This window comes from Papio anubis, chromosome 6 (genome assembly GCF_008728515.1).
Source record: "Papio anubis isolate 15944 chromosome 6, Panubis1.0, whole genome shotgun sequence".
Lineage (NCBI taxonomy): Eukaryota > Metazoa > Chordata > Mammalia > Primates > Cercopithecidae > Papio > Papio anubis.
In genome coordinates this window covers 85467403-85487395 of record NC_044981.1, presented here as the reverse complement: position 1 = coordinate 85487395, position 19993 = coordinate 85467403, and the positions used below count along the sequence as shown (strand labels likewise).

General features: G+C 38.4%; 1 protein-coding gene across 9 annotated transcripts in view; it reads left to right on the top strand.

Annotated features, from left to right (window-relative positions):
- Positions 1-19993, top strand: part of BACH2 (BTB domain and CNC homolog 2) — a 367956-nt gene that overhangs the window by 10023 nt on the left and 337940 nt on the right. For 2 of the 9 annotated variants that reach the window (XM_017958115.3, XM_017958112.3), the window contains exon 2: positions 14341-14433. The exons of the other annotated variants lie outside the window; for them this stretch is intronic. The gene's annotated coding sequence lies outside the window, so the exon portion shown is untranslated. The remainder of the gene's footprint in view (positions 1-14340; positions 14434-19993) is intronic. 9 annotated transcript variants of the gene reach the window in all.

Genomic DNA, 19993 nt, shown 5'->3' with positions numbered 1-19993 from the left:
TCTGCACATTTGTACGTCCTGTATAAAATGAGAGAACAGAGATGAATGAGAGGCATTGTCAGACAAAGCCTGGCACATGAGATCTGAATTAGCATACAGGTTTTAAGTCTCCCACATTAAACAGTACATTTTAAATTTCCACTTATGTTAAGCATCTTGATATTGTGGGTTTGAAAGTAAGTCCCCTCTGAAAAACAGGAACTGTGCTTGTCTGTTACCAGTTCTTGTGGTCGATATGGTAACTATTTTGATTTTTCAGAAGGGAGGAAAAGCAGTTAAATCTAGTTAAAATTAAAACCAGTTAAAATTAACTGGCTCGTGAGATTTCAGTGCAGCTGTTCCACACATAGCAACACTGAGAGTGACTTGTTTATTACCATGATTAATTATTATTAGTTGTTACTTCTTTTTGAGCAGTGGCATAGATTATTTATGTTGTTGGTCTAATCTTGGAAAATAGAAACTGCAAGCGTAGAGAGGTTCCCGTTTGCTAATTTGCATGTACCCTGTTTTTGTTTTTGCCAGGTAGGTGTGTGCACCTCATGTACACGAGAGTAATTTAGCATGTCAGCACTTTCCTACCAGCAATGCTTGCTGACTCATGCAGCTGTTGTAGCGCTCAGCTGGCCGCACTGTAAACTGCCCATAGTACCAGCACCGCCCTTGGAGAGAGCTCCGGGCTGCTGGGCTGGTTAGCAACTGGGCTGGTTAGCTACTGGGAAGCAATTTTCAGATCTGTGATCACTGCTGAACTGGGTCCCCTTCTCCTGCCAGCAGCCAGACACAGCCTTCTGGTTGCAGGGGAGAAAATTGGACAAATTTCTACCTTTGTAGGGACTGCATATTCATAGCATTTTTGGATATACCTCAGGAAAACTCTTTTTGTTTGTTTGTTTTGCTTCACTTTATTTTTCTGGGAATAGTTAAGGGGAGAGGCAAAATGGGCTGATAATAAATGAAAAGGGAATGTGCTGTTATTTCCTACTTAAGACCAGGAGTTTTCATAAACCTTTAACTTAGGCTTTCTTGGTGTAACTGAAACCTGACCCACTTCTCCCTCAGTGCAAAGCAGTGTGTCCTGAGTAGGGAAGCAGGGGCGAGGGTGCAAGTGACTAGCCTGACATTGTTTTATGTGGCTCAAGTCCCTAAGTGATGACAGCTTTTGTTTATATCCGTTCCCTGTTATTGAGGTTAAAAAACAAAACAAAAAACTTGACCTCTGATCATTTTAAAGCTAGCATATATTTTCAGAGATGGTTTCACTGTTTGTTTTCAGAGTTCAGTTTTGCTTATTTTCATCGGAAAGTGTGAAATGTTGCTTTTTTGAGGCTTCTAAATAAACTTCCTTTTGTAGATACAAGTTTATCCAATCATCGTAAACTGTCTTGAAAAGGATGATTAAAGTAAGATCAGCTGGGGAAGGGAAAGCTTTGCACACCCTTGAGGAGTTTGCCTCCTTTTTCTTAAGTTTCAGTAAGCATTCTGAAGCAGCTTTGACCAGTAATAAAGAAAAGCCACAGTGACTGTGTGTAACATGATGTTGATGGAAGTTCTTGGTTTCCGCCGATATGAATGACTCATCAGTATCAATAGAATTGTGACTTCTAATAATAACACAGTGCAAGACCTTCAAAACATGTGGTTTTAGCCCTTGCTTTTAGTGAAAGGTTGGAAAATATTACTTTGAGCTTTTCTTTTTTTTAATCTCTTTATTTTGCCCAAGTATAAAGTTGTTTTTTGTAGGAATGATGATCCCCCTGTTGTTTTCTCATCTTACTGTTTTTAGTTTCATTATGATTAAGGAGCCAAACTCAGATCATTTCGTTTAGAAATCTCTGCACTAAGCATCTCCTGTCAGGGCTATGTTTCAGGGAAATGTGGCTGAAAAGCAAATCCTCCCTGAATGCAGAAAGGAAAATACTAGTGCAGACTGCAATCCACTGAGCTACGTGCCTCCTACACAGCATCTATTGCGGAGGGCTGTGGTATTGCTGAGTAGCCATATAGCCCTGTGAGTCATTGTCAAAGGATTCCAAGAGGAAGGTTAACAGAAAATGCGAGTCAGAGGAAACAGCAGAGTGGAGCAGCTAGCTCAGGAAGAATTGTGCTACCTGCTAAGGGGCTGCCCAGATGTCACCGGGAGTTCAGGTGTACGTTCATCTTTTTGCAGCCCATTTCCATATGTCTGCATATGGGGACATTTTTGTTTTTTGTTTAGTTTTGGTTGGTTTTGCTGCAGTTTGGCCAGACAATCAGAGATCACTATTTTAGCTCTGTATTACAGTGGTCTTATCCCAGAGCCTTTGCTTTTTGTATTTTGTAGTCAGAGCAACTGAATTTCTAGACTATAAGACCAACATGTATATTTAACATAATCTTTTTCTTTCTAAATGCTTTATTTATGTATGTATTTATTTATTTATTTATTCATATTGAGATGGAATCTTGTCCTGTCGCCCAAGCTGGAGTACAGTGGCACGATCTCGGCTCACTGCAGCCTCCACCTCCCAGGTTCAAGTGATCCTCCTGGCTTAGCCTCCTGAGTAGCTGGACTACAGGCGCATGCCACCATGTCCAGCTAATTTTTGTATTTTTAGTAGGGTGGGGTTTCACCATGTTTGCCAGGCTGGTCTCAAACTCCTGACCTCAAGTGATCTTCCTGCCTCAGCCTCCCAAAGTGCTGGGATTATAGGCGTGAGCCACCGTGCCTGGCCAGACCTAAAAATTGTTATATAATAGTACAAAAGTTAAAAATGCATGAGGATGCCGGGTGCGGTGGCTCATGCCTGTAATCCCAGCACTTTGGGAGGCTGAGGCGGGTGGATCACAAGGTCAGGAGATTGAGACCATCCTGGCTAACACGATGAAACCCCGTTTCTACTAAAAATACAAAAAATTAGCCAGGCGTGGTGGTGGGTGCCTGTAGTCCCAGCTACTCGGGAAGCTGAGGCAAGAGAGTGGCGTGAACCCGGGAAGCGGAGCTTGCAGTGAGCCGAGATCACACCACTGCACTCCAGCCTGGGCGACAGCGAGACTCCATCTCAAAAACAAACAAACAAAAAAAGTGAGTAGTACTTCTGTTCACTGAGCAGTAACTATGGAGAATGAGAAAACAAGCCCAAAGTGGTAAAGATGTTAGTGGCACATAAATAATACTGGTTCAACACACATAGGAATCAATAAAAAAGCCAGGTAACCAAAAAGAAAAATGATACTGTACATTCATATTTTTAAACATGCATTTCACGAAAGAAGAAACCCAATTGGCCAGTAAATATATAAAAATATGCTCAGCTTCATTAATAAGCAAACACATGCAAATTAAAATCATAGTAACATATGATTACACACTCTCTAGATTGGCAGAAATTTTAAAACCTGACAATACCATGTAAAGATGTGAATGAATGGGAGTTTTTGTATTTAGTTGACAGGAGTATAACTTGGTACAATTATATTGGAAAACAATTTGCTGTTACCTAACCAAGTTCAACCTGCAAATAACTTACAACACAGCCATCTTACCCCTAGGTATACTCCTAAGAAAAATGATTACCTATGTGCTTTAAGAAACATGGACAAAACAAAAAATAATTGATGCTGGCAAGGTTATGGAGAAAGAGGAACACTTGTACACTCTTGGTGGGAGTGTAAATTAGTTCAACCATTGTGGAAGACAGTGTGATGATTGCTCAAAGTCCTAAAGACAGAAATACCATTCAACCCAGCAGTTTGATTACTGTGCATATACCCAAAAGAATATAAATTATTCTAAGACACATACACATATGTGTTCATTGCAGCACTATTCACAATAAACAAAGACGTTTAATCAACCTAAATGCCCATCAGCGATAGACTAGATAAAGAAAATGTGGTACATACACCATGGAATACTGTGCAGCCATAAAAATGAATGAGATCATGTCCTTTGCAGGGACATAGATGGAGCTGGTGGCCATTATCCTTAGGAAACTAACACAGGAACGGTAAACCAAACAATGCGCATTCTCACTTATAAGTGGGAGCTAAATGATGAAAATGCATGGACACATAGAGGGGAACAACAGACACTGAGACCTATTAGAGGGTCAGAAGAGGGAGAGAATCAGGAAAAATAACTAATGGATAGCAGGCCTAATACCTGAGTGATGAAATAATCGGTACAGCATACCTCCATGACAGAAGTTTGCCTGTGTAACAAACCAGTACATATACATACCCCTGAACTTAAAAGAAAAAACATGGACAAAAAATATTCAAAGAAGCATTGTTCATAAGAGCCAAAAACTGGAAGCGACCCATCAATATTGAGTCGAATCAACACATTTTGCTATAAGGTATTTATGCACTGTGATACTATTTGGCAATGAAAAATCAACTAGTAAAACCACATATAGAAGGGTGTGGAGAGGCAGCATTTCTTGGTAGTCAAGAGGAAGGATTGTGCCTGGGTTCAGATTTTGGTTCTGCCACTTATTGTGTGACCTTGGATGAATTTCTGAACTTCAGTGTACCTTAGTTTTCTCATCTGTACATCAGGGAAAATGATGTCTACCTGATAGGATTGTTAGGAAGTTTAAATGGGTTAATATTTGTGACATGCTTAGAATGACTGGCATTCTATATGTGTTTGTTAAATAAAAGTACATCAAAATGGATGAATCTTACAAACAATATTGAAAGAAAGAAGCAAGATAGAAGAATATATACAGTGTGATTCTATTCATGTAAAGTTCAAAAGCATGCGAAACTAAATGTTATTTAGGGATACATACATAGATGGTAAAACTATAAAGAAAATTAATATGGTTTAATACGATTGTCACAAAAAGCAGTGTAACAACTACCTCTAGAGGTGAAGGAGTGGGTATGATAGGGGAGGGGCTCACTGGGGGCTTCTGAGGTCCTGGCAGTGTTTTATCTCCCAACCTGGACAGTGGTCCCAAGGATATTCTTTTTTTACAATTGTTTTTAAAAACTGTATATGGTTTTTATATATGTGTGACTTATTAGATAATAAACATTTTAAAGGATTTATGTGAGTTGTTATAGTAGCAACATGACATTAAATAGGAATAACTGAAAATTCCTACATTTTAGTTAAAAATAATTGTTCAAGTAGAGGTTGGAACACTTGCTTAGTGTTATTTCCTCCACAACATTGTGAGCCAGCAGTGCAGTGCAGTGTGATTCTTATAGAAGGCAACACCTCCTTAAGGCCACATTAAGAGAGCTGTCCCCTTTAGATCAAGGAATGTAATGTTCCCACTCAACTATTCTCAGGGCTGGATGTCCCATGTGTGGGATGCTATGCCTTGTCCCAAGGGATTTATTTTAAGAAAGATTTTCACCACAGAGGGAGCATTTTCTGTGATAAAGATGTTTAGGGGTCTGGAAACCTATCAGTTCTAAGAGTGGCCAAAGGAAGTGGGGATTTTCAACATGGAGAAGAGGAGATGTCGGGAGAGAAAGAGTGTCTTCCATCACCAGAAGTGGAAGCAGCCTTTCGTTGTTGCTTCCCTCCCTGTAATATACAAGTCCCTCCCTGTAATGTCTACCCTTGGAGGCAGGTTTCAAGTCCTGGATACTGGAGATGCCCAAGCAGAGGCTGTGGGACCTCCCTTAGACTTGACTGGGGCTGCAGTACCCATTGCCTGGTCCCTGGACCAGCAGCATTGGCATCACCTGGAGCTTGTTCGAAATGAAGTCTCAGGCCCACCCACACCTACTGAGTCTGAATCTGCTCTTTCTCAAGATGCCCCTGGCGACTCACATAAACATCAAAATTTGAAAGGCACTGGGCTAAATGTCTCTAAGATTCTTCATGATTCTTAAGATGTAATGATTTTATAGAATAAACTGTATACTCAGCTGAAAACTATCAGTTCATATGGGGACATTATCAATTTAAAACACCTTGGGATGTTACATGTTCACAAAATCATGTAAGTATTTGTTGCTAAATTAGTTTTAAATGGATTTGTCCAGTTTCCCCCTAAAGTCAAAGTTAGGTTGCTTACGTATTTGGGCACCTATAAGAATTAAAATATTATATAACATTGTTTCATTTTCTTCTTTCTAACATACAGGACTAGATTCTTGCTTTAAAATTCTCCATTAATGTCTTCAAATTTTTCTTTTATATTCATTAAAAATTCAGAAGCAGATTAGGGTTCTGAATACCTGTTAAGATATTCAGGATTAAGAATACTCAAAAATAGGCCGTGCGCGGTGGCTCAAGCCTGTAATCCCAGCACTTTGGGAGGCCGAGACGGGCAGATCACGAGGTCAGGAGATCGAGACCATCCTGGCTAACATGGTGAAACCCTGTCTCTACTAAAAAAATACAAAAAACTAGGCGGTCGCCTGTAGTCCCAGCTACTCCGGAGGCTAAGGCAGCGTAAACCCGGGAGGCAGAGCTTGCAGTGAGCTGAGATCCGGCCACTGCACTCCAGCCCAGGTGACAGAGCGAGTCTCCGTCTCAAAAAAAAAAAAAAAAATACTCAAAATAATATTTAAATAAATATATCTCATTAATACATTGATTTTATATTTAGCATATTTTTTCTTCTTATACATAGTCCATATTTTGACCTTATGGGAACCTTTGAAGTCTGAGTATTTTATAATCATTCTCTACAGTATCTCTTTATCTTTTAGATTCTAGATCTGAGATCAGTCAAGTAAAATAGTTTTACCTTTTTCCCCTCAAAAGACCATGACTAACAAGCTCATTTACTTTTTCCTTAAATATTTTGCTAATTATCTTTTAACTGATGAAGTTCAAGTGGAATCCATTATTCATTTAATCTTTTCCCCTTTATGTAATTAGTCACTTGTTCTTTTGATGTTCCTAGCAAAACTAATATTTAAAAGGCTAGTCATAAAATTCCACAATAAAAAGTTCTTAAATGACTTAAAAATCACAGATAAAATATGCTTTACTGTACAGTAAAAATGGAGAAAACCATTTGAATAGAAAATGTTCTTTAAGGCTGTGGGACCATGAGTTATTTGATTTAACCATGTGTTACCAGGTCTGTGTTCTTTTGGTATATAGGACCAAGAAACTACTTTATGGCTTCGATAATGTTTGCCGTATGTATGTCATCTAGATGAGATAATGTATGACAAAGGGCTTTATAAAATGATAAAGTACTGTAGACTTTTGTTTGTTTGTTTGTTTTTGGAGACGGAGTCTCGCTCTGTCACCCAGGCTGGAGTGCAGTGGCACAATCTCGGCTCACTGCAACCTCCACCTCCTGGGTTCAAGCGACTCTCCTGCCTCAGCCTCCTGAGTAGCTGGAATTACAGGCGTGCACCACCATGCCCAGCTAATTTTTGTATTTTTAGTAGAGACGGGGTTTCCCTGTGTTGGCCAGGCTGGTCTCAAACTCCTGACCTCAGGTGATCTGCCCACCTCAGCCTCCCAAAGTGCTGGGATTACAGGCATGAGCCACCGTGCCTGGTTGTATTCTTTGATTTTTTTAAGAGCAAGATTTAGGAAGATTACTGCATATCCCTATAGGGTTTGTTGGATTCTCTATTTTTTCACAATGGTTTGAAATCACATGTTCTAGCTTAAACTCTAAACCTGGTCTGTCTAGTATGGTAGCCATCAGCCACATGTGGCATTTGAGCATGTGAAATGTGGTTGAGATGTGCTGTGCACCAGATTTCAAACAAAAAGGATATAAAATATCTCCTTAATAATTTTTATTATGTTGATTACATGTTGAAATGATAATGTGTTGCATATGTAGGATTAACTAATAAATATTCAGATAAGTTTGGCCTGTTCCTTTTTACTTTTTATTTAATGTGGCTACTAGAAATTTAAAATTATATGTGTCTCACCTTATACTTTGATTTCAAAGTACTGGTTTAGTCTGTAAAGTTTAGAGTGATTGAGAGCTCTCAGAGAAAAGAAGATCAGAGCTTAACAGAGAGTTTTAGAGATGAGATGCTACCAACAGAATCCACTTACTTGAAGAAATCCCAATCTGCACCTTTGCCATACTTTTAGAGATTCCTGCTTTCTTGAACCCACAAAGTAGAGCATTGGGTAACAAGCATTGCTACCCAACTGTATATCTACAATATACAGAGCATTGAAGGGGGATTAAAATAGGTATCACACAGGTCCCTGCCTTTAGGGAAAAAATATAGCCTACTGGGGAAGCAAGATATGAGCACATGAGTTGTTAAATCATGGCTTGAGAGATACATTGCTGTTCAATGCTCGGATCCAAGACTGTTGCAAACAGACGGTCGAGGCACTAAACAAAAAAGTGCTTCAAAGGAAGGAAAGGTCTCTGTGACCTGGAAGGGTGTCCCACCAGAGGAATGCCTTGGCTCACACTGACAAGTGGGTAGAATTTCAGTGGGCAGAGAGAAAGGGGGTATGGCTGGGTAGGAGGCAAGGTGGAGTGGGAAGAAGGAGGAAAACATGGGAAAGCACAGAACAGTTGAGAAGTCAGTGAGAAGAAGAGATGGATTGAACTGTGAGTAGAATCATTCTCTAGTCCACTTATTCAAGCTTTAATATTTGATATCATCTCCTATAATATTATGTATCTTGACACTCTTCCAAAAGTTATTTACCAAGTGTCTCAAAGTAGAGACTAGGGCAGGACACTTTAACTTTGGGTAGAATAAATGTTGCATACCTTTGATTGTTAGGAAGTTCTTTAAATAGCAAAACTGGTAATATTATCTTGCCAGTTACGTTTATACTAACATTTTGTGTAGAACCATGTAACTTTAAAGGCTTCTTGGATAAGTACATTATTAGTATTTCAGGCAATAGTGCTAAGCATTTGTATATTTTTCTTGCTTAAAATGCCTTCAGTGTTATGTCATTTGATCTTTGCTGTTGGCTCCATTTTATTGAATTTGAAGCCAGAGAAGCTAAGATTGAATAATTAATGGTAGAATCTGGAATTTGAACCTAGCTCTTAAGCTTCTTCCATTTTACTGTGTGAAACACTCTAATTTTCATCCCTGTAAGTCTGTTTCTTAAGAGAAGCTGATTAATTTTATTTAACTTTTTAATTGAATAATATACATAGAGAAATGTATGCATATAACGTATATTCATCTTACTGATGAATTTCCATAAAGTGAACACACTGTTGTAACCAGTTCCCAGATTAAGACACAGCATTATCAGTGCCCTAGAAATCCCTCAGGCTTCCTTCCAGTAACTACTCCACCCATGGTAGCCACTACTCTGACTTTGGAAAGCATAGATTTGCTTTGCCTGTTTTTGAACTTTATATCAATGGAGATATAGAATGTACTATTTTGTGTCTGCCTTCTTTTACTCGATAATATGCACAGTTAACTCATATTGTGTATGACACCATATTGACTATGGTAGTTGATTTTTCATCCTCCATGCTATATAGTATTATATTGTGTGACTATACCACTACTTATTAGTTTGTATAGCACTGTGACTGAACGTTCTAGAACGTATCTTCATGTGAACACACGTAATTATTTGTGTTGGGCATATTTAGGAGTTAAATCAGGAAAGCAGTGTGATTTTTAAATGTCTTGTAGATGAGGCTGAAATTTGACTTTGTGATACTCTTTTCAAGAAAAGAAGTGAAAACCTCAAACTATTGGTTTCTTGAATAGTATATCAAAGTAAATACTTAGGCAGCCATTACAAAAAGGTCCAAGGTAGAGGAATTTTAATGCCCTAACACATTTTTTCAAGGGAGGATGAAAATAGTCAATTCTCATATAGAAAGAGTTTGACAGGGTTAGGATGTTAAAATACTGAAGTTGTATCACTCAGGTTTCTCTTACAGTTACTTTTTTTTTTTCTCCAAGAGAACTTTTAGCAGGTAATAGTGGAAAACTAAGGTGTGATTGGTACCAAAATGACTGTTGTCCCAGGGTTTAATAAGGGATTAATAACTGGGGAGTGTATTTACGAGGAAATAAGAAAATAGGGTTGGGTTAAATGGCAGGAAGGTACATTCCAAAATCTATAATGCAAACTACGGTTCTCAAAATTTTACTGAAATTTCTCCTCTCTCTCACTCTGTTGCTTAGCATAATCTACAGGCAATGGAATTTGCATTCTTTTAAAGAAGGCAATTACAAATACCATTACTTGTTTTTAGAAAAAATCTTAAGATAGACATTTATCCAGAGGCAACCTGTCTGAATGAAAATGTAGTTCTAGGGTTTGCCAACACAGAAGACTTCAGTGTCTACCTTTAATGCTTATTAACATTAATGGTGATCATTTAAAGGTGTGCGTTTTATATTTAGATTTATAAGTGGTGTTGATCTTAAGCAGAGTAGGCAGAGAAATCCTCCACTTTTTCTGTGCTCTCATTCAGGATGTCCCTAGGCATGTTACATGGGAAATGAGAATATGGGAATAACTACTCTCATACTTTCTTGGGCTTCAATGAAAACATTTGTTACCATTGTTAGCCATAAATTAAAATTATTTCAGAGTAGGAAATATAACTTTAACTTAGAACATGGCTGTCAGATGAAACGTTTTACACATGTATTACTGTGGTAGACATTCCTTGCATTTATTAAAAGCCTCTCCTTTATAAAGTTGGTGAAGTGTGACTACTCTGACCTCCAAATGCTAGATTAATATTGAGAAAGTAGGTTTAAAAGTTACACTTTTCTTTAAATACCATTGATTCCAAGCTATTCAGCCTTCCTTCCTTCCCTTTATTCTTTGCTTCCTTTATTCCTTCCTTCCTTCAGCCTTTTTCCTTAACTTGTTTACTCCCTCCCTCTTTCTTTTACATGACAAATAAATAATAAAATATTTTACATTTATTTAAAAATTCTAAAATGATTGTATTTTAAAAGTAAAAACAATTTTTGGTTAGGATTTGAGCTTATTCCATTTTTCTTCTAATTTTCCAAATTAAATGTAAAATGAGAGCATCGCAGGTAGGAGGAGGTAGGGGAGAAACCAAATAATTTTCAAGTCATATTTGAAGAGCAGGTATGTTCTCTCACGATTTACAGTGCAGGTGCATTTTAATTTAACTGCTTTAAATGATGATAAAAGTTCTTCAAGTAGAACAAAGCAAAGTTTTAGAAGTGACTTGTAAACAGCCATTCTTAATTTTTTCCTGTTTTCTCTCCACTCATGTGACTTGCATGAATTTCTGAAGCAGTCCCTCCAAATGACACTGCTCCAAACATGTGAATTGCATTCATCAACAAAATCCAGCCTTTTCCTTTGTAGGACAATGTGGGGTCACAGGGCAAGGGGTCTTTTCTTTGTCTAGCCTGGTGCCAAAGCAAAGACTAGTCCTCCCTGCGTTTGGACCCAGTGACATGTTTCCATTTGTCATTGAACACTAGGGGGAGGAACTGCAGCCTCTGAGGTACCCCCTTTGGTCCTCACCCTCTACCAAAGGATTTGCTGCTTCAGCCTCTTCAGTGCCCCAGGTATTTGATGCAAAGATTATGCACTTATGCTGCCAGTTATCAGGGTTGTGTGGGTGTCTTTAGAGGGGTCTCCCCTTAGCTTAGCATCGGGTCTCAATGACAGAATCTAAATAACACAGGTTACTCATCACGAGTTAAAGATTTTTTCCCTTTTCACATTGATGCTTCTGATATACTTTTATACGTTAGCTGATTGTATGTGCGTACTTTGTGGCTGCCAAGATGCAGCTGGAAAGTGTGTGGGGGTTGTCTGCTTCCTCTGAGGCTGCTACAGGTGGTCAGGTGGGGGCGGCCGTGATAAAGGTACAGCACCCACTTCCGCCAGCTTGTCTTGTGCGCCCTGTAACCCACTGCATGAACCTGAGTGGCACTTCAACCGGATTTTCTTGTTGGCACTTTTATCTTTCACTGCTTCTGACTTGCCTGTTGAGGTTTATGACTAAGGTTGTGATTAAAAATTCCCTTTTTAGGTATGAAAAATCTTTTCAATTACTTTGTGTTCCTTTTTTTGTTTGGTTTTTGTTGTTTGCATGTGGACTTTCTGGGTTTTGTAAAAATGAATCTTAAAAAAATCTTAATATTATGTAAGAGTTAGATAAAGGTTAAGTAGCTAATATATTCCCTCATTAGGGCAATAGAATCAACGTATGTTCTTGGAAGATTAAGTGTGTTAAAATGCATTTTATGATGAAAGCACTTTCAGTTATTTAGAATAGGCATGGAAAAGCCCATTTCAGAATATTGTCATAAAATCATTAGACTTGGAAAGGTTTTCGTTTATTCAGTCCGTATCCCCCTGTCTGTTTAATCTTTGCATACTACTGTCCTTGGAGCATGGAGAAACGTGAGCTACCCTTGGAGGTTTATAGTCCCACTGGAAGGGAACCAATGTTTATGCCTGATTATATGATAGGAGCGTTACATGTTCTTATTCCATCTTTGAGGAAACCTTATAAATAAGATAATAACTTTTTCAGAGAAAGAAGCTGGGGTTCTGAGACATTACTTAGGGGCACCCAGAGGAAACAGCAAGACCTCCGGCTTCATCACCAGTAATTTCCAGCATGTGAGCTGCCCTCCACACTCTGTAATTTAAAAAACAACTTGATTTGGGGACATCTAGTAAATATTCTAGAAGTTCAGAAGCAAAAAAGGTAGGCTGCAGCTGAAGTACTCAGATTTACCACTGGCTGACTGGGAAATCAGACCTGAGCCTTGACAATGGGTAGAATCTGTATAGAGGAGCCAAGAGAAGAAGAGTTTCCGCACTGATAACAAAGGAAAGGTGAGCACACAGGTTTAGGAGATGCTGTGTGGGCCGGTCCAGCTGGGAGCCATTACCATTCAACACTTAATGGAGTGCTTACTGTGCTAGGCACTTCTCTAAGTTCTTCACACCTTTTAACTCTTCTTATCTTCACAGCAAGCCTTTGAAGGAGATGTTATTATCAAGTCCCCCCTGCCCCCCTGTTTTTTAGAAACAGAGTCTTGCTCTGTTGCCCAGGCTGGAGTGCAGTGGTGTGATCATAGCTCTTTGTGGCCTCGAACTCATGGGCTCAAGTGATCCTTTTGCCTTAGCCTCCTGAGTAGCCAGGACTACAGGTGTGTGCCACCATGCCTGGCTAATTTTTTTTCCCATAGGAACAGGATCTCGTTATGTTACCCAGGCTGGTTTTGAACACCTGGCCTCAAGCGCTCCTTCGCCTTAGCCTCCTATAGTGCTGGGATTAGAGGTGTGAGCCACTGCACCTGACCTTCATTGAAGGATGAGGAGACTGAGGCACATAGCAGTTAAGTTGCGGAACTGTGATTCAAAGCATGGCCGCCAGGATCCAGAGCCTGAGTTCTTAGCTACTCTGCTGTCTTGTTTTCTCTGTATCAGGCAATGCAGGCTGCTTGTTAGAGGGACGGTAAGGATTCTCGAATTGCTGGGGATAGCAAGAGGAAGATGAAAATGGCAGGGGTAGTGATAGAAAGATCAAAATGGCAGCAGCACAGCACGCTGGCCAATTTGACAAGAGGAAACATTAGGAAAGAAGAGGAGTTTTTTCTCAGCTAAGCAGGATCTGGTCAGTGTAAGTGGGTAGCAAGAGATAGAAGTGAGATGTAACGAATCAATAGGCCTTGATGAATGACTGGAATTGAAGAAGAGAGAATGAGCAAAAATGAATCTAAGATTTGGAGCTTGGTTGACTGGGAGGATAATTCTGCTATTGCAGAAATCAATGAGGTCAATAGACAAGCACATTTTTCCACAGTTAGTAGTGTTGCAGCAAGAAATGAAGGCTTTTGAATGAGCATATGCAGTAGAGATACCATATACAGGAAAGATGGCTCACTGGAGAGTTGAGAATAAAGGAGAGGAGTTCAAGGGAGGGAATGGAGATGATTGGGGGCTATCTGCAAGGAGAGAATTGATGCGCTGGGAATAGATGATTTCTGAGAGAGAAAGAGAGAAAAACCCAGGGCCTTAAAAAGTGTCCTTGGTCGAGAAGCAGAAGGAGAAAGAGGAGCAGGAAACCATAAAAGAAGCAGGAGAGAGAGGAGAATAAAAAGAGAAAAAAAGAAAACTACTGAACAGTGTCAGATACTACAAAGAAGTCAAGGAGAACAAGAGTGAAAGGGGGACATAAGATTTGACAAGGAAGAAGGCCATTTGTACCCTGCACAGTAAGTCTTGGTGGCATGGGGAGGTGAAATCTAGTTGCATTAAGGACTGTGGTGTTGCTGAATTCTTCCTCAGGGGAAAGTCCCTGGACCTTTTCTAAGCACTAAATTTGCAGGTAGTTCAATGTCAAGCCGAGAAGGAACTTGGTTAACAGCACTTGGTTGCATAATACTATGTTTTCTTACAGTGACCTAACTGTTCTATCGTGTTTTGTCTTTCAGCGCGTTCATTCACATAGCTCCCAGTTTTAACATTTCGCCACCTACTGAAGACATCATTTGGGGCCAAGCTGATGAGCCCTTGAAGCAGAGCAGGTGAGGCAAGGACCTCAGCTTGGTCTTTGTTTCATAAGTTTACACAGCTAGCTTACGTTCCCACCAGCAGTGTGAAAGTGTTCCCTTTTTATCACATCCACATCAGCATCTATTATTTTTTGTTTTTCAATTATGTCCATTCTTACAGGAATAAGATGGTATCTCATGTGCTTTTAATTTGCATTTCCCTAATAGAGATGTTGAGCATTTTTTCTTATGTTTGTTGGCTATTTGAATATCTTCTTTTGAGAATTGTCTGTTCATGTCCTTTGCCCAGTTTTTGATGGTTTTTTAAATTAGAATTTATTAGCTTTTAATATAAACATGAGAAAAACCACATAAATTGTAGCATTCTTTTAAAAATAAAACTGCAATCAATACTTGAATATCCAAGCTCTGAACTCCATAAACAATGTTTTTTCTTTCTTTCTTTTTTTTCTTTTTTTGATGAGGTTGCTTTTATCTTGCTGATTTGAGTTTCTTGTAGATTCTGGATATTAGTCCTTTGTCGGGTGCATAGTTTGCAAATATTTTCTCCCAATCTGGGTTGTCTTTTTACTCTGTTGATTAATTCTTTTGCTATGCAGAAGCTTTTTAGTTTAATTAGGTCCCAACTATTTTTTTTTGTTTTTGTTGCGTTTGCTTTTGGGTTCTTAGTCATGAACTTTTTGCCTAAGCTAATATCTAGAAGAGTTTTTCCGATGTTCTAGAGTTTTTATGGTTTCAGGTCTTAGATTAAAGTCTTTGATTCATCTTGAGTTGATTTTTATATAAAGTGAGAGATGAAGATCCAGTTCATTCTTCTACATGTGGCTTGCCAATTATTCCAGCACTATTTATTGAATAGGGCATTTTTTCCCCCACTTTGTGTTTTTGTTTGCTTTGTCAAAGATCAGTTGGCTGTATTTGGCTTTATTTCTGGATTCTCTGTTCTGTTCCATTGGTCTATGCGCCTATTTTTATTACCAGCACCATGCTATTTTGGTAACTATAGCCTTGTAGTATAGTTGGAAATTGGGCAGTGTGATGCCTCCAGATTTGTTCTTTTTGCTTTTGTTCTTTTGGTTACGTGGACTCTTTTTTGGTTCCTTATGAATTTTAGGATTGTTTTTCTAGTTCTATGAAGAATGATAATAGTATTTTGATGGGAATTGCATTGAATCTATAGTTTGCTTTTGTCAGTATGATCATTTTCATAATATTGATTCTAATCCATGAGCATGAAATGTGTTTCCATTGTTTGTGCCATCAATTATTTATTTCAGCAGTGTTTTGTAGTTTTCCCTGTAGAGATTTTCACCTCCCTGGTTAGGTATATTCCTAAGTATTTTATTTGTTTATTTAGCAAGTGTTGGAAAAGGGATTGAGTTCTTGATTTGATTCTCAGCATGGTCACTGTTGGTTTATAGCAGTGCTACTGATTTGTGTTCATTGATTTTGCCTCCTGAGATTTTACTGAATTCTAGGAGCTTTTTGAATGAGTCTTTAGAGTTTTTTAGGTAGTACAACCACTATGGAAAACAGTGTGGAAATTCCTTAAAGAATGAAAAGTAGAACTACCATTCTATCTAGCAATCCCACTATTATCTACCCAAAGGAAAAGAAGTCATTATATGAAAAAAACACTTGCACATGCATGTTTATAGCAGCACAATTCACAACTGCAAAAATATGGAACCAGCTTAAATGCCCATCAGCCAATGAGTGGATAAAGAAAATGTGGTATATATACATCGTGAAATACTGCTCAGTCATAAAAAGGAACAAAATAATGGCATTCACAGCAACCTGGATGGAATTGGAGACCATTATCCTAAGTGGAGTAACTCAGGAATGGAAAACCAAATATAGTGTGTCATAAGAATGATATAATGGACTCTGGAGATTCAGAGGGAAGTTCCACTAAGGAACTTATCCATGTAACCAGAAACCACATGTTCCCCGAAAACTATCGAAATAAAAAAAAAAAAGTAAAATTTTTAGAAAGTTCACACAGCTGCCCAGCGTGTGTCCCAATCACCGGGATCATCAGCTTATTCTGTGTGTTTCTAAGTGTCTTATGAACACACTGATTGTTATAAGGAATCCAAACAATATAGCACTGCCACACTTGGGGCTGCTTTTTGTTTTAGGGCTCTTTTATTATGTAAAGTCCAACCGATATGAAAATAACCTAAATTTTCTCTGACTTCTCAGAAATTCTCAAAACATCAAAATGTGCCCTGTCTTTTGATGCTGGTTACCCCTTAGTGGGAATCCAGGATTTCCTTATTTCAGTGTCACAGCTGTGAGTTGTAAAGCATTTCATTCACCACAGTGCTAGTTACAGTTGGTTTTATTTAAGCTGCCAGATTTGGAAATGCACCTCACTATAGCATTAGTTTAAAAAATTTAGGCAGGGGAGAAGAAGCTTGTATGTACAAATGATATTTTTTACTTTTGGACTGTAAGTATGTTTTTTGGTTCTTTATTCTTCCCAGCAGTTTTTCTGGGTAACTATAACTTGGTGTATAAACTTTTAGAAAACTCAGAAGACTTAGGAGGATGTAAGCTCTCTCCCTTTCCTTCCCACCCCTCACCCCCAGCATAGAATATTGGTAGGTGAAACGTTATTAAATAGAGTCTGCGCAGAGTAGTCAGACCTTAGTCACACCCAACTCTGCCCCTTGTCTCTGTAACTGTTTTCTGTTGCTATTAGCATCTTCATTCAGAAGGATGAAAGGGGAGAAAAAAAATTAAAATGAAGTTAATTTTGTTCAGCAAATGTTAAAGTGACTTTGGCTGAACTCTGGGTAGTTGGTTTTGGAGTTGTATGGGGTTTCATTTGTTCTCCAGCTCTTATAGTCTTCACTTGTAAATAGAAACTAGAGTTCATTTTTCCTGACAAGAACGAACTTAATTATTTACCTAGAATGGTTAGTAATCTGTTCTTATTACCAGAAAGCTTTCTTCTAATCTATTTAGTATCTTTTTTCATAAGAGTTTGAATATATTAGTATGTATTTTCAATAGAATCTAACCTTTCATTATTAAAGTTCCTAAATATATTACTATGTTTTATTATTATGAACATTGACTCTCATTGTTTAGAGTTTTGCTTCTCTAATTATCTTGGGTGAAGGACCAGTTTTGTTTTTAATTTCCAGTATGGCATGGATTGATAATTTTATAAAATATAATAAAAATGATTTACTAGAAAAATGAAATACTAGAAAAATGAAATTTAAAGAAACGAAAAACATAAGCCTGATTAAACATTTATTATTCTTATAGTCAACAGACATAAAATTACTCTGGCAAGCTGCTGTAAAAAACTCTAAAGGCCTACTCTCAGTTTCTGTGCTTATTCTGGGACTGGGGCTGGTCTGCAGAGCCCAGTTTGAGTTACACCATTGGACAGAATATATACAATTTAGAAGACCAAAGTTCAGTATATACTAATTTCAGAATGTATCCTCAAAGCAGTTTTTTGGGGACTGTCCCCTTCATATTTCTTGCACATATAAAAGGCAAGTGCAGTTCGGGTACAGTGGTTCATGCCTGTAATCCCAGCATTTTGGGAGGCCAAGGCAGGCAGATCACTTGAGATCAGGAGTTTGAGGCAAATTTGGCCAACATGGTGAAACCTCCTCTCTACTAAAAATACAAAAAATAGCCGGGCATGGTGGTGTGCACCTGTAATCCCAGTTACTCAGGAGGCTGAAGCATGAGAATTGCTTGAACCCAGGAGGCAGAGGTTACAGTGAGCTGAGATCGTGGCACTGCACTCTAGCCTGGGCAACAGAGCAAGACCTTGTCTCAAAAAAAAAAAAAAAAAAAAAAAACAAGTGCAGAAAAAAATCCTGTTTATTTAAACTTTTTCTACTTATAAAAAAATTATAGGACACTGCATAAAATAATATTTAGGTGAATGTAGAAAAAGTTGATTGTCTTTCTCCCACTCCTCTGGTTGTTTCTTTTCCTTTCTCTATGCATCATATACATACATACAAACATATACCTTTATATGGAGAGGGGACATTTTTTTCTTCTATGAAAATGGCATCATAAACAATACTCTGCAACTTTTTTACTTAATATTTTGTTACAACATTTATCTTTATCAAATATGAATCTAGTGGCTCTTTTTAACAGCTGCATAATATCCTATGGTATTGTCGTACCATAGTTTATTCAATTCCCCAGCTGATATACCTTCCAGTGCATTCTAGGCTTCTACCATTCCTAACAACACTGCAGTTAAATTCTTGTACATATATTCTTATGTATCTACTTAGATATTTGAAGGACAGATTCCTAAAAACGGAGTCAACAACTCATACATGATGTCAGATGATACTCCAAAAAAGTTGCATAGATGGAGAGTCACACCTGCAAAATAGAGAATACCTGTTTGCCTCACCCCTGCCAGGTGTTAGGAATCTTTTTAAGTGTTCTCTCTCTGCAGTGTAAAGTGATCACTAGCTGTGTTAATTTGAGTTCCCCTGATTGCCAGCAAGAGTGTGCTGCTTTTCATATGTTTAAGGGCCTGCTGGATCTTTCTGTTCAATTTGGGGGCAACAAAACTTGACAGATTTTATTAGGTCTTTTATGTACCAAGTTTTCTGTCTGTGGTACACTTAGTGATTGGGGTTTATATTATTTGTTAGTTTTAATAGGGTAGAGGACATGGGAAAAGAACAAAGATACAGTGTTGAGGGTTTTTTATTTGGTGGGGGGGGAGATGTCTTAGTTCTAATTTTCTTTGTGTAACATTTTCTTTTTCTTCAAGATCAGCTTACAGGAAATCCGTCCCTATTTGTGTGTAATGTAAAAAGGGCACAGGGTGGGGCATCTTTATAGCTTGGCATACTGTATATTGTTATTCAGGACTGCTCAAAGACTATGCATTGGCATGTGTACTTTTAAAAAATTGAGGTAAGTTCATAGAAAATTAACCCTCTTCAAGTGTGCAGTTCAGTGGCATATAGTACATTCACAGTGCTGTGCAACTGGGACCTCTATCCAGTTCTGAAACATTTTCCTCACCCCAAAGGAAACTCCGTCCCCATTAAGCAGTCACTCCTCATTCCCCTCATCCCTCAACCCACTCATCTACTTCCTGCGTCTACGGTTTCACCTTTTCTGGATATTTCATATAAATTGAGTCATGCAGTATGTAACTTTTTATGTCTGGCTTTTTTCATTTAGCATAACATTTTTGAGGTTTGTTTGTATCGTTGTGTGTATCAGTACTTCATTCCTTATTGTGACTGGATAAAATTTCATTGTATACTACAATATACAATAATTTATTTATCCATTTACCAGTTGATAGATACTAGGGTTGTTTCCACATTTTGGCTGCTGTGAACAATTGCCCATATACACCTAGATGCCAAGTTAAGTCATACAGAGAGAGGGATGAGGGAAGAAGAAAGACAGCTGAGAAGAGCCTCCCAGGGAGCATCTTCTGTCTTCTAGAGCCTTCCTCTCTCTGTAGTTGGTCATCTACAGGCTCTTTAGGAGGCTGGGTTAGTCTTGGGGCCAGATTTGGGATCTGTTCCCATTGGCTTCAATA